The 15,002-nt window shown below is 40.5% G+C and overlaps 1 non-coding gene across 1 annotated transcript; it reads right to left on the bottom strand.

Moving 5' to 3' along the window:
* Window positions 1-3,452: 3,452 nt before the first annotated feature.
* Window positions 3,453-3,559, bottom strand: LOC138888796 (small nucleolar RNA R71). The gene has a single exon (XR_011406375.1). It is a non-coding gene; the product is annotated as a small nucleolar RNA R71 (small nucleolar RNA).
* Between the last annotated feature and the right edge of the window lie 11,443 nt (window positions 3,560-15,002).

Genomic DNA, 15,002 nt, shown 5'->3' with positions numbered 1-15,002 from the left:
TTATCTAGAAATATATCATAATCAGTGGACTACTTAAATTGGCAACCTATCCGGATTTCTAATAAGGGTCCATTACTATCGCATCTTTTCTTCGCAGACGATATAATATTATTTTCTAAAATAACTACTAAAAGTTCCCATGCAATTATTGATGTGTTCAATAACTTCTCAGAATGCTCAGGGCAAAAGATTAACTTAGATAAATCTAAGTTATTTTTCTCTAAGAATTGTAGTACTAATGATAAGGTTTTACAATAAACTCATTTAGTATGAAAGAAGGAACCTCTTTCAGAAAATATTTAGGATTCCCCATGTTCCAAGCATAGCCTAGAAATGCTGATTTTCAATTATTGCTTGATAATTTCAAGAATAAATTAGCAAGCTGGAAGTCTAAATTATTAACACTAGCAGGAAGAGACACTTTAATAAAATCTACATTAAATCAACTTCCTAATCATATAATGCAATATATACATATTCCTTCTAATATTCTCCATAAGGTAGATCAGTATCAACGAAATTTCCTATGGGGTTCTACTTTGGAGAAAAAGAAATTGCATCTTGTTAAATGGGATGATATTACGAAGCCAAAATATACTGGTGGATTAGGAATACAAAAGTTAAGATATAAGAACAATGCTTTATTAGCAAGTTTAGCATGGAGATTATTTAATTCACCAAACACTATGTGGGCTAAGGTGTTACTGTCCACATATCTACATACTTCTCATGCTAAAAAGAATTCCAATATTTGGTCTAACATCAGCACTGGTTGGAACCTATGCCAGTTAGGCATAAAATGGAATATAGGAAGAGGCACACACATTAGGCTATGGGAGGATTCATGGATTGCACCCTGTACAACTATTAGATCAACTATCTATGGACCTTTACCTTTGGAGTATCAAAACATGACTATCTCATCTTTTACTGATAATAAGAGCTGGGATTGGAATAAAATTCTTTTTGACCTACCCAATACCATTAGACATCTAATTCAATCGGTTTATATTTCAAAATATGGTAACAAAGTTGACAGAATTTTCTGGGGTTTAACTTCTACAGGTATTTTCAGTACTAAGTCCATGTATAATATATTAGATGCACAACATACTATTACTATAACAAATTATATAAATTACGACTGGATTTGGAGGCTACCTGTTCAACCCAAAATCAAAGGGTTCATATGGTTGCTTTTTAAAGAAAGACTACCCACTGTGGAATATCTCAAACATTGCAACATTATTCAAGATGCTACATGTCAATATTGCCATGAAAAGATGAAAACACTAAGCATCTGTTTCTAGAATGCATTAGTGCTAAAACATATTGGCAGACTTTGGGTATACTTGATTATATCATTTACTTATCACAAGATTCGAATGATTCTAATTGGATTCATAAGCTTATAACTTTCAAAAACTTTTATGTTCCATACAAGATAAATCCAACCACATACTTGTCTTTGAGTTTATGGAATATTTGGTTAGCCCTGTGATAATAGGTTAAATCTAGGTAATTTGGCGATTGTTTATGCTCCCACTTAATTATATTCCAATATTATAATATGGTTAATTGATGAAAAATAGGCTCTAATTGTGAATTGTATATATTGTCGGATGAGAAACCTAGGTGATGCCTTAAACAGTTGTGATTGGAACCATTTTGGAGCAAGAAAACCCCCTCAGAGCTGAGTACGCTTGAAGACGGGGAACAGAAGTGATGAAACACCGAACTGGACATGCGCGTCCAGGTGCGCGACCGCGCTCCTTTTAGTGCGTCCATGACAGAAACTCAGCCAACTAGCGCGGCCTGATGCACGTCCATGTGCGCGGTCGCGCTAGTACAAAATCCGGGAAGAGTTATTTAGGGGCAAAATTGGAAATCTGGAGGAAACTCACTTAACCTATATAAAGTCAAGCTCGCCCAAGGAAGAAAAGGGAAGTTTTTCAGAGTCTAGTGCAAGAAATAGAGAGGCAAAAGGCAAGGGGGAGATTTGCCCATCAAGTTCTTCTTTTCTTCTCTTGGTTTTTGCTAATTGGGATGAAATTGAACCTATTTGTGATGAACACTAGTATGAGTAGCTAAAACCCATTGTTCTAGGGTTATTGGTGAAACATGAATGTTGTTGTTTGAAGTTTAATTTGACAAAGTTGGTTTATCATATTGGGTTGTTTATTTAATTCTGCTTTTAATTATTTTGCTGATTAGTTAACAGTGAAATACTATCTACGAATCTTTAGTTGAACTTAAAAATGGGAACTTTAGATTGCATATAGAATTAAATAGAGCAACTTTTTGAACCCGGGCCTTGGGGAACGGATTAGCAATTGGGATAGATATATACCCAATTGCCTTGCTTGGTTGAAATATAGGAATTGTAAATGCATTCTTGTTAATCTTAATTCCATAGACATATAGGCATTGAGTTAACTTGAATAGGCGAGTAAGGACTCGACAGATTCTTATGAGTAACATTAACCCTGTCAATCAACAATCCAGGTAAATCGATTAGTCGTTTTAAGCTAAGAACATAACACTATTGTTAATCAGCCTGTGACCCTGGAATATCCTCTCCTACTGTTTGCTACTCGGAATTGTTATTTGTTTGGTTAATTGCTCTAGTTAGATTATTGCTTGGTAATTAGGTAGTAAAACAATTACATCTCTATTTTGTGAAAAAAACCCTCTTGAATAGACAAATTAATTGAGTTTGAATTAGTCAACAGTTAATCATAATTCTTCGTGGGAACGATACTCTATTCACTAATCTATTACTTGACGATCACGTGCACTTGCGTGAGTGTTTTTGGTCGCAACAAGTTTTTGGCGCCGTTGCCGGGGACTTAGAAATTAGCTACTTGACTGAGTTGAGCTTTTATTATTTATTTATTCAAGTTTTAATTTTCAGTTCACTTTGTTTGTGCCAATACAGGTTTTCTTTTCTTGAATGCGAAGAAGTAGAAGCGCTAACAATCTCCTTCCTCTTGATCCTGAAATTGAACGAACACTTCACAGATTGAGGAGGGAGGTGGTTGGACATCGTAGTTCAACCACAACCAATTGGGATGGTAGGTAATGAGGAACGCGCGGTGATCGAAGCCGCAAGGCCCAGTCTTGGTAATATGACTCAGGCTATTGTGAAACCTGATATCACTGGGCACTTTGAGCTAAAACAATACATGGTGAAGCTAATCCAATCCACAGGGCTATTTGTGGGTTTACCTCATGAAGACCCGCAGAGGTACATTTAGAATTTCTTGGAAATTACGGACACTTACAATTATCTGAACATTTCCAAGGACTATGTCAGGCTGACACTGTTCCCCTTTTCATTGATCGGGGAAGCTAAGGAGTGGTTGAATAAGGAGCCAGCAAATTCAATCCGCACTTGGGATGATCTGGAAAAGAAATTCTTAATCATGTTTTTCCCCACTAAGAAAACAAAGATATTAAGGAGTCAAATTCTTGGGTTTGAACAACGAGCTGGTGAAACACTTCATCAAGCATGGGAAAGGTACAAGAAGATGCTCAGAGACTGTCCTCATCATTGCTAGACGGACGATGTATTAGGTCACACTTTTTTAGATGGGTTAGATGATGCTTCAAAGATTAATCTTGATTCAACTTGTGGGGGTAGTTGCATGGCCAGACCGTACAGTGAAATCCAAATCTTGCTGAATAACTTCACTGCTAATGATAATAACTGGCAAGGTGAGAGTGATTCACGAAAGGCAGTTAAGCAAAAATCAGCTGGGTTACTTGAACTCGACGAAGTGTTAGCCATGAAAGCCGATATTGCAAAGCTGGCCAATCAGATGACTAGGATGACAATGTAGCAGCCATAGACAATGCAACATGTATAACAAATGACTATTTGCTGCAAACTTTGTGGCGACAGTCATATGAGTGATATGTGCCCCACGAATCCAGAATCCATCTATTATGTGGGGCAACAGAACAGAGGTCCACCGAATCAGCATGCACAATACGGGAATTCTTACAATCCAAATTGGAGGAATCATCCCAACTTCTCATGGGGTGGAAATCAGCAGAATCAGAATCAGCATAGACCCCAAGGGAGTTTCAATCAACCTCAGAGACCACCCCAACAAATAGAAGAAAGTACCAATGATTTGCTAAAGAAGTTGTTGATTGACAATCAGCAACTCAGGACCAACTTCAGAAATCTTGAAAGGCAAATGGGGCAGTTAGCAACAAATCAAAACACTAAACCTGCAGGTGCTCTCCCCAGTGATACAGAAAAGAACCCTCAAGTGAATGCAATTACACTTAGAAACGGGAGGGAGCTAGAGGAAGTGCCAAAGAAAAAGAGAGACAAGCCCATACTTGAGGGAGAGTTGATCCCTAAAGTGACTCACGAGCCAAAAAATGATGCTGAAATTCCAGAGCCAGTGGAGGCCCCAAGGCCACCACCGCCTTCCCCCCAGAGATTGCAGAAAAAGAATGATGATCGCATGTTCACAAAATTTCTCTCTATGTTGAGCCAGGTTCAACTGAATATCCCACTTGTTGATGTGCTTCGTGAAATTCCAAAGTATGCTAAGTACATAAAAGATACAGTGGCTCACAAGAGAAGATTAACTTAATTTAAGACAGTGGCACTTACTGAGGAGTGCACTTCAAGGGTCCAAAATAAGCTCCCTCAAATGCTTAAGGATCCTGGCAGTTTCACGATTCCTGTGCGCATTGGTAATATTGATGTGGGTCGTGCTCTTTGCGATTTGGGGGCGAGCATAAATCTGATGCCCCTGTCTTTGTTCAAGCAATTGGGCTTGGGAGCTCCAAGGCCCACTACTGTGATGTTGCATCTGGCTGATAGATCGATAGCACACCTTGAAGGGGTGATTGAAGATGTGTTGCTGCAGATTGGGAAGTTCATATTCCCTGCTGATTTCATTATCCTCGATTATGAGGCTGATGAACTGGTTCCAATCATATTGGGGCAACCACTCTTAGCTACTGGTGATGTAATCATCAAAGTGAGAGAGGGAAAAATGATTTTGAGGGTAGATGACGAGGAACCAGTTTTTAATGTCTACAAAGCAATCCAACTTCCCCGCCACTATGAGGAGCTCTCAATGATATCTGTTGTTGAGGCTGATGAGCAAATTCAATATCTGAGTGTATATCTAGATAATTCTCTGGAGAAAGCACTTATGTTGCTTGATAGCCTGGGGGCTGATGAGGAGGTTGAGGAGATGATGCACATCCTTGATACATCTTGTGCGTACATGCAAGGGATACACCCCTTTGAGCCTTTGAATAGGCCAGAGGGACCTCCTCCAAAGACGTCAATTGAGGAAGCCCCAAAATTGGAGCTTAAACCTCTCCCACCTCACCTGCAATATGCTTATTTGGGTGACTCCGACACTTCACCCATTATTGTTTCTTCTGACTTGTCTAAATTGCAGGAAGAAAAGCTGTTGAGAGTGCTACGTGAGCACAAGCGAGCACTTGGGTGGATGATGTTTGACATTAAGGGCATTAGACCAGCCTTTTGCATGCACAAAATCCTCATAGAGGACGGACACAAGCCTAGTGTAGAGCAACAATGCCGACTCAATCCAATCATGAAAGAGGTGGTTAGAAAAGAAGTGATTAAGTGGCTTGATGCAGGTATTGTATTTCCTATCTCAGACAACAAATGGGTAAGCCTCGTTCAATGTGTACCCAAGAAAGGGGGGATGACTGTAGTAGTTAATGAGAATAATGATTTAATCCCTACAAGAACTGTCATCGGGTGGAGAATTTGCATTGATTATAGAAAATTAAACAATGCCACCCGGAAGGACCACTTTCCCCTTCTCTTTATTGACCAAATGCTTGATAGATTAGCTGACCAGGAGTACTACTGCTTCTTAGATGGTTACTCGAGGTATAATCAGATTGCTATAGCCCATAGGACCAAGAGAAGACCACATTTACGTGTCCTTATGGCACGTATGCGTTCAAGAGAATGCCCTTCGGTCTTTGCAATGCACCTGCGACTTTTCAAAGGTGTATGATGGCCATTTTTACTGATATGGTTAAGAGGTTTGTAGAAGTGTTCATGGATAATTTTTCTGTGTTTGGATGTTCTTTTGATAACTGCTTGATGAACCTTGATAAAATACTTGCTAGGTGTAAAGAAACTAACTTGGTGCTAAACTGGGAAAAGTGCCATTTCATGGTACGTGAAGGTATAGTTTTGGGGCACAAGGTGTCCAAAGATGGTTTGCAGGCAGACAAGGCAAAGGTGGAAGCGATTGAAAAATTGCCCCCACCGATATCTGTCAAAGGCATTCGCAGTTTCTTGGGCCATGCAAGTTTTTATCGTCGTTTCATTAAAGATTTCTCGAAAATTTCCTCTCCCTTGTGCAGGTTGCTTGAGAAGGATGTCGCCTTCAAATTTGATGATGCCTGTCTGAAGGCATTCGAGGAGCTGAAGGGAAGGTTGGTGACTGCACAAATCATAATTGCTCCGGATTGGGAGCAACCATTTGAGTTGATGTGCGATGCAGACTTGGCTATTGGAGCTGTTTTGGGGCAAAGGAGAAATTAAATCTTCCACTCCATCTACTATGTGAGCAAAACTCTGAATCTAGCTTAGATGAACTACACAGTCACTGAAAAAGAGTTGCTTGCCGTGGTGTGGGCGTTTGACAAGTTCAGGTCATATCTAGTGAGGACCAAAGTCATCGTCTACACAGATCATTCAGCTATCAGATACCTATTTGAGAAGAAAGACGCCAAGTCGAGACTGATTTGGTGGGTCCTCCTCTTGCAAGAGTTTGACCTAGAGATTCGAGATCGCAAAGGAACAAAGAATCAAGTGGCTGATCACTTGTCCAGATTAGAAAATTGGAATCATGTAGCTGAAGGGGGTGCAATTAAAGAAACATTCCCTGATGAGCAGTTATTGGCAATCACCTCAAGCACAACCCCGTGGTATGCAGATTATGTGAACTTTATTGCAAGCGGGGTGACACCACCAGAATTGACACCCGATAATAGAAGAAGGTTCTTGCATGATGTGAGGCTTTACATGTGGGATGATCCATTCTTATACAGGCTCCATGCAAACCAGTTGGTGCGGAGATGTGTTCCTGAGGAGGAGATGAATGCCATACTTCATAGCTATCACGCCTCGCCATATGGAGGTCATCATGGTGGAGACAGGACTGTCCAGAAAGTGCTACAATCAGGTTTCTGTTGGCCAAAATTTTTAGGGATGCACACGCCTTTGTTAAAATGTGTGATAGGTGCCAAAGAACTGGAATGATCACAAAGAAGCACGAGATGTCGCTGCAAAACATTCTGGTAGTAGAGCTTTTTGATGTATGGGGAATTGACTTTATGGGACCGTTTCCGTACTCCAATGGTCATAGGTACATCTTGGTGGCAGTCGATTATGTGTCTAAATGGGTGGAGGCCATTGCTCTTACCACTAATGATGCAATGATGGTGGTAAGCTTTGTTAAGAAGCACATCTTCATACGCTTTGGAACTCCCAGAGTGTTGATCAGTGATGGAGGAATGCATTTCTGTAACAAACTGCTGAATAATGTTCTTGCAAAGTACGGAGTCAAGCACAAAGTTTCCACTGCCTATCACCCCCATACGAGTGGTCAAGTGGAAGTATCAAATAGAGAGGTGAAGCGGATTCTTGAGAAAACAGTGAGTGCAAATAGAAAAGACTGGGCAGGGAAGTTAGATGACGCATTGTGGGCATATCGAACTGCATACAAAACTCCCATAGGTGCTTCTCCGTCTAAGTTAGTTTATGGGAAGGCATGTCACTTGCTCGTTGAACTTGAACACAAGGCCTATTGGGCAATTAAAAAGCTGAATATGGATGGGGACTTGGCTGGCGAGAAGAGGTTGCTGCAACTCAACGAGATTGATGAGTTTCGTTTGCACGCATATGAAAATGCCAAATTGTATAAATAGAAGACTAAGAGGTGGCATGACAAGCACATCCAACATCGAGAGTTTGAGCCAGGGCAAGAAGTTCTTTTGTTCAATTCGAGGTTGAAGCTTTTTCCCGGAAAGCTTAAATCTCGTTGGTCAAGCCCTTTTGTTATAGTAAGTGTGAAGCCTCATGGAGCTGTAGAGTTGCGGGATATGAGTTCAATTGGTACTTTCTTGGTGAATGGGCAAAGGATAAAATATTACTGGGGTGGTGACTTTGCATGTCACAAGACTTCGGTGGACTTGACGGATGCTTGAGAACGTGTTGAGTCGTGCTGCGACGTTAAATCAGGCGCTAGATGGGAGACAACTCATTGAATTGTTGTAACCGTCATTCCATGACGTTAAATAAGGTGCTGGTTGGGAGGCAACCCAACAATAGTAGTAGTGTTAATCTTGTGTTTTAGGAAGAGCTAACCAATGCAGGTGACAAAGGGCAGGTGCTAACGCCATCGAACGGGGTAAGAACAGGTGAAAAGTTGAAGAAAAAATCGCCCAGATGCGCGCCCGCACTACTGGACGCGCTACTGGGCGCACTAAACTGCAAAGTTTCTACCTTGGTCGCGCACCTGATCGCGCTACTAGCGCGACCGTGCTACTGAACGCGCATCTGGACGCGCTAGTAGCTCTTGGGTTCTGTATTGGACGCACTACATTTAGCGCGCTCGCGCATCTGGGCGAACTAGTTCCGTCAAAGATCCGACGTTTTTCAAGTGTATTTTAATTTTTTCGTTTTTTTTCTTTTCTTTTTTATTTATTCTTTCCCCCATCTAATAAACCCTTCTCTAATACCCTCCCCCATTCCAACCCAAACAACCACAATACCTTCCTCCCAACACTCCCAAATCCCAATCCCTCTTGTCCCCCATCTCACGACCCCCCCTCCCCCCCGGGTTCACTAGCATCCTCCCCATTCTCCTTCACCATAGGTATGAGCCCTAGTTTTTTTTTTTTATTTCTCTCTCTATTTCTCATATTTTTTTGGTTGTATTCTTATGCCTATGTTGTAGTAGTTGCACTTAGATTTTGTAGAGAAATTGGTGAAAGATGTTGTGGTGTTGGTGGATGATAAGTGTGAGGTGGAATCCCACTTGATATGTGATGTTGGTGAGTGTAAGTGGGTGATTCTTGTTCTAAATAGTTTAAAAAGGGGTTGTGAAGGCCTAATGCTCACAAGGTGTTTGTGGAAAGGTCCCAATGATCGTGATTATATAGTTTATGACCCCTTATGCGTGTGAAGTCTGAGTAACCGCATTGGATTTCTGTTGGGTTGTGCTAATATGTCTCCGTTTTGTAGGCATCATGACTCCATCTAGGAAACGATGCGTCACAGGAGCCTCGTCGAACAGCTAGGCTGGTTCATCTAGGTTACGAGGGGCTGCACCTGCACGCTCCTTTGATAGTTCCAAATTTGTTTCGGCCAATGCTCAGGCTTGCTTTGCAGAAAAGGCTCGTAAAAAGCCAATTCCGAAGAGAGGTATTAATGTCAGACAGCTCCAGAGACATTGTCCTCACATGTACGAGGAGTTGGTGAGGTGAGGGTTGCACACATTCATCAATGAGCCCGGTGAGGGCAATGCAACGGTTGTGCGGGAATTTTATGTGAATGTGCCGGAGCATAATAATGGAGTAGTCACGGTGCACCGAAGGGCAGTGAATGCTTCTGTTGAGGCGATACGGATGGCCTACCAACTACCTCCACCTCCAGCTATTTATGATGACTTCTATGAATACGGCCGCAACCCAACGAACAAAAAATGGGCGCGATTCTTTGAGACAATTTGTGCACCCGGGAAAGAAGTGGTCTGGATGGACCATGGGGAGAAGTTTCACTCCTCAGCACTCACCTTTGAAGGGAAGTGCTGGTTGTACCTCATAAACAACCGCTTGATTCCGTCTCACAATACTATAGAGGTCAATGGTCCCCCTGCTGCGTTGATTTGGTGCTTTGTAAATGGTCACGACTTCGACGTGGCCAAAGTGATGCATGACGAGATATTCGTCCGCAGCCAAGTCAAAAGGTATGGGTTCTTTTTCCCTTATTTAGTTACTCAACTATGCAGAGATGCTCAGGTGCCCGAAAATCTAGTTGAGGATGGGTTGGTGAAAAGGGAAGGCCAATTCCGCGCTGATAAGGTGACCACGGGCAAGGAGCCGGAAGTAGTAGAGGAGGAGGCGAGAGGTGGCCAGTCTGCGAGTAGTAGCTCTGATGATTCTCATGACAGCGAGTATGCTGAGATGCACATGAGGACAGCACCGTAGGCTTAGGAACAAAATGTGGCAGCAGCAGGACCATCTGGGAAGGTAACATCTTCAGGAGCTGCCCAGGTGTCCCGTTTTACTGCGACGGAGGCGGAGATGGCTAGTTTGCGCACCTCCATGACTGATTTGGTCACTCGAGTAGACGTGGTAGCTGACCGATAAGTGAAGTCAGAAAAGAAATTCATGGGTTGGCTGCAAGCTCTGGGTCGTGCGTGCCACGTCAACCCAGACACCATCTCCGACCAGGAGTGAACCTTCGGGGAAGTTCCTTTACCTCACTGCTCTTTCAAATTTTAAGCCATGGGGACATGTCTTCATTTTTAAGTGTGGGGTAGGGATTCCTTCATTTTATGTATGTGATTGTATCATTTGACTGTTGGTTTTGTTTTGTTTCATTCTGCTTTGATAATTTTGAGGCTGTTAAGTAGAAATCGTTAGTTTAAAATAGATATATAGATCGTCCCGACGATGGATCCCTATCGACGGGGTTCTTGAGGGACTGAGTCGAGAAAACAAAAGGGCAAATACGTAGACTCTTCCTGATGACAGATCCTTTAGGCAATTTTCTTGAGGGAAGTTAGTCTAGAGAAAACACCAAAAAGATTTTTTTTTCTTTCTTAGATAGTGTAGCAACTCTCCCTTGGTTTTTCTTTAGGCCACGGTTCTTTTCCAATGGTTTTACTTGAACTGGGTATAGGTAGTTTTCTTTTTATTTTGTTTTCTTTTCGATTTGTAAAGTAGGTTAATGGGCTATGAGCTAGAGAATCAAAAGAGAACCCACAGCATTGACACACATGAATACAATAGACCCTAGAGTCTAACGCCTAGTCTTATTTGTTGAATCTCACTAAAGTGCCTTAATTTGTATGTTTGTTGCTGAATTGAATGCTCGTAACGGAGCGTCTTGATGAGCTGATCTGGAATAAGTCGTATGCCATGTGTGGTGAGGTTTTTGTATAGTCCATGTATTGTACTTGTGTCTAGAACTTACCCGGTATGTGAGTTGAAGTGAAATTTTAGGTGATGCTCGGTTTGAAAAATGATTTTAGGATTTCTTTGATCTTTTTGAGCTTAATTGCTTGTCACAAATAAAATTTGTTCCTAGTTAACCCTTTTGAGCCTATGGGCTTTTGTTTGGCACCCGCATTACGAGCCTATACCCTTTTTGTTCTTAATTGACATTGTTTTGATCTTTTTACCTCTTAAAGCACTTTAATTGTGAGATGAGCGCTAAAAAAGTAAGAAGGAACTAAATGTGGGGTGGATTTTGAGTGAAACCAATAAAAGGAAGAAAGATGCATTTGTTTTGTAAACTAATACACCACTAGCGGAAATTGAGTGAAACGAGAAAAAAAAAAAGAAAAAAAAGAGGAATACATTTTGTCTTGTTCCAGCTAGTGGGTATGAATTAATATAGTGCTTAAAGAAGAAGGGAGTATTTGTAGGGTGATATTGTTTATGGAAGTGAAGTGGGTTGAAGAATTTGCGCTAAAGTTGCTCAAGTGATGTGTTAAAGTGCTTAGGAGGGTTAGTCAATATTCCTAAATATATCCTACCTGTCCCTTAGCCCACATTACAACCATGAAAAAGTCCTAATTGATTTTGGGTCGAGCAAACCTACATTAGTAGAGATTTACATTAAGGGCAAGTGTATGGTACCAATTGCATGCATGTGATTTCTGTTGTGAGGGTGAGTGATTTCTTTGATATATGTGAGCATATGATGCGAATGTGTGGATTGAATTCAATTTTCGTTAATGGGATTGTCAGGGCATATAATTCATGACGGAAAAGCAAGTCTTGACTTCTGTGTAGAGTACGTTGAGGAAGTATGAATATTGCATGGAACTTGAAGAGTCGACTTTTGAGGCTAGGACTGTTCACTGCTAGGCGTAATGTATGTAAATTGTTCTAGGTGTAGGGCGTTAGGGGAAATGGTTGAGTGAAGGAACCTTTAGAATGTATAGTTTGATTGCTCGAGGACTAACAATGAAGTAAGTGTGGGGTGTTGATAATAGGTTAAATCTAGGTAATTTGGGGACTGTTTATGCTCCCACTTGATTATATTCCAATATCATAATATGGTTAATTGATGAAAAATAGGCTCTAATTGTGAATTGTATACATTGCAGGATGAGGAGCCTAGGTGATGCCTTAAACAGTTGTGATTGGAACCATTTTGGAGCAAGAAAAACCCCTCAGAGCTGAGTACGCTTGAAGACGAGGAACAGAAGTGATGAAATACTGAACTGGACATGCGCGTCCAGGTGCGTGACCGCGCTCCTTTTAGCGCGTCCATGACAGAATCTCAGCCAACTAGCGCGTCCAGATGCGCGGTCGCGCTAGTCCAGAATCCGGGAAGAGTTATTTAGGGGCAGAATTGGAAATCTGGAGGAAAACTCACTTAACCTATATAAAGTCAAGCTCGCCCAAGGAAGAAAAGGGATGTTTTTCAGAGTCTAATGCAAGAAATAGAGAGGCAAGAGGCAAGGAGGAGATTTTCCCATCAAGTTCTTCTTTTCTTCTCTTGGTTTTTGCTAATTGGGATGAAATTGAACATATTTGTGATGAACACTAGTATGAGTAGCTAAAACCCATTGTTCTAGGGTCATGGGTGAAACATGAATGTTGTTGTTTGAAGTTTAATTTGACAAAGTTGGTTTATCATATTGGGTTGTTTATTTAATTCTGCTTTTAATTATTTTGCTGAGTAGCTAACAGTGAAATACTATCTACGAATCTTTAGTTGAACTCGAAAGTGGGAACTTTAGATTGCATATAGAATTAAATAGAGCAAGTTCTTGAACCCGGGCCTCGGGGAACGGATTAGCAATTGGGATAGACATATACCCAATTGCCTTGCTTGGTTGAAATACAGGAATTGTAAATGCATTCTTGTTAATCTTAATTCCATAGACATATAGGTATTGAGTTAACTTGAATAGGCGAGTAAGGACTCGACAGATTCTTATGAGTAACATTAACCCTGTCAATCAACAATCTAGGTAAATCGATTAGTCATTTTAAGCTAAGAACATAACATGATTGTTAATCAGCTTGTGACCCTAGAATATCCTCTCATACTGTTTGTTACTCGGAATTGTTATTTGTTTGGATAATTGCTCTAGTTAGATTATTGCTTGGTAATTAGGTAGTAAAATTACATCTCTATTTTGTGAAAAAAAAACCTCTTAAATAGACAAATTAATTGAGTTTGAATTAGTCAACAGTTAATCATAAGTCTTCGTGGGAACGATACTCTACTCACTTATCTATTACTTGACGATCACGTGCACTTGCGTGAGTGTTTTTGGTTGCAACACCCGGAATAATAATTGTTATAAACATAGTACATCAATAGCTTTTACGAAGTTAACTACTCAACAAGCTGCTGAATTTACATATCTTATTGCTAACAAGCATACTATTAGGCGAAAGAGACAACAAAATCTTAAATGGAAACCTCCTAAATTTTCTTTCTATAAACTAGCCCATAATAATAGTAAGTCTGGTATTGGTGGTTTAATACGAAATGCAAATGCGGAATGGGTAATAGGATTTGCAGCATCAATTACAGCGGAGTCACCAACTACAGCAGAAACATATGCTTTAATGCAAGGACTCCAATTAGCTCTTGATCGTAATCTACTACCTCCGAAAGTAGAAGTGGACTCAAAGGATTTACTAAGATTACTCACTTCCACTAAAGACATACCTAATAATTTAATTTCTGATTGCAGGTACCTCCTGGACAGGTTGGATAAACCTATAGTAATGCATGCGTACAGAGAGCAGAATGGAGTTGCGGACAAGCTAGCAAAGGAGGGCTGCAATTTTGACTTACAATCAATGGTGCATATTTTTTATGTCAGCCCAGTTTTAGCAATGTCACTTTTTGAGAGGGAAAAGAGTGTAGTGCAGGGACCTGTTTTGGATAATGATAGGCCTAACTCTAGTGATTACAATATTGTAAATATGGATGTTAATAGTAGTAGACCTATGCGTAGTAGTAAAATAGTTGGACAAAATATTATAGCACCCAATGAAGGTGCATATGCTTGTAATAGGATGCAAGGTATGCATCCCGCCTCTGTACGCAATGTTTAAGATAATATGACTTATCTTTTAAATAAATAAAAAAAGAAATTAGGATTATTTAGGATTTGGCTATATAATGCCAATTTTTTTGGGTTACCTTTGCCAAACCTAATATAAGGTTAAAATATTGCCAATTCTCTTTATATTTTGTCATACTATGCCATTTTTTCTATTTTATAAGGCTCATTCTGACCCATTAAGTAACCCAAATACAACCCATGAAACTCACCCAAAACAAAGGGATCTCAACCTAACTTATCTAGAAATTTACTTAGTTGCCCCAATTTTACTTTTTTTTTGTATTTTAAATTTTCTGTTTTTTTATTTTTCTGCACCACTCACTCACCCTATCCTTACCCTCACCCACCACCCACCACCACCACCACCTCCTCACCCACCCACCCCCCAATTATAACCCCCTTAAATCTATTTTTTTACTTTTTTTTGCATTTTCAATTTTCTGTTTTTTTATTTTTCTGCACCACTCATCCACCGTAGCCCCTACCCCTCCCCCACCCCCACCCGCAAAATATTTTTCAACTTACACATTTTAAGGTAAAAGGTTTTTTATGCAAGATGAGCATGATTCTAAAACATGGGTCAAGTTGGGTTATGACCCATTGTTTAGTCCATCTTGACCCAACCCATCCTAGCCCAAGTACACT

Source organism: Nicotiana sylvestris, chromosome 3, assembly GCF_000393655.2.
Source record: "Nicotiana sylvestris chromosome 3, ASM39365v2, whole genome shotgun sequence".
NCBI lineage: Eukaryota > Viridiplantae > Streptophyta > Magnoliopsida > Solanales > Solanaceae > Nicotiana > Nicotiana sylvestris.
This window is presented reverse-complemented; position numbering and strand designations above follow the sequence as displayed.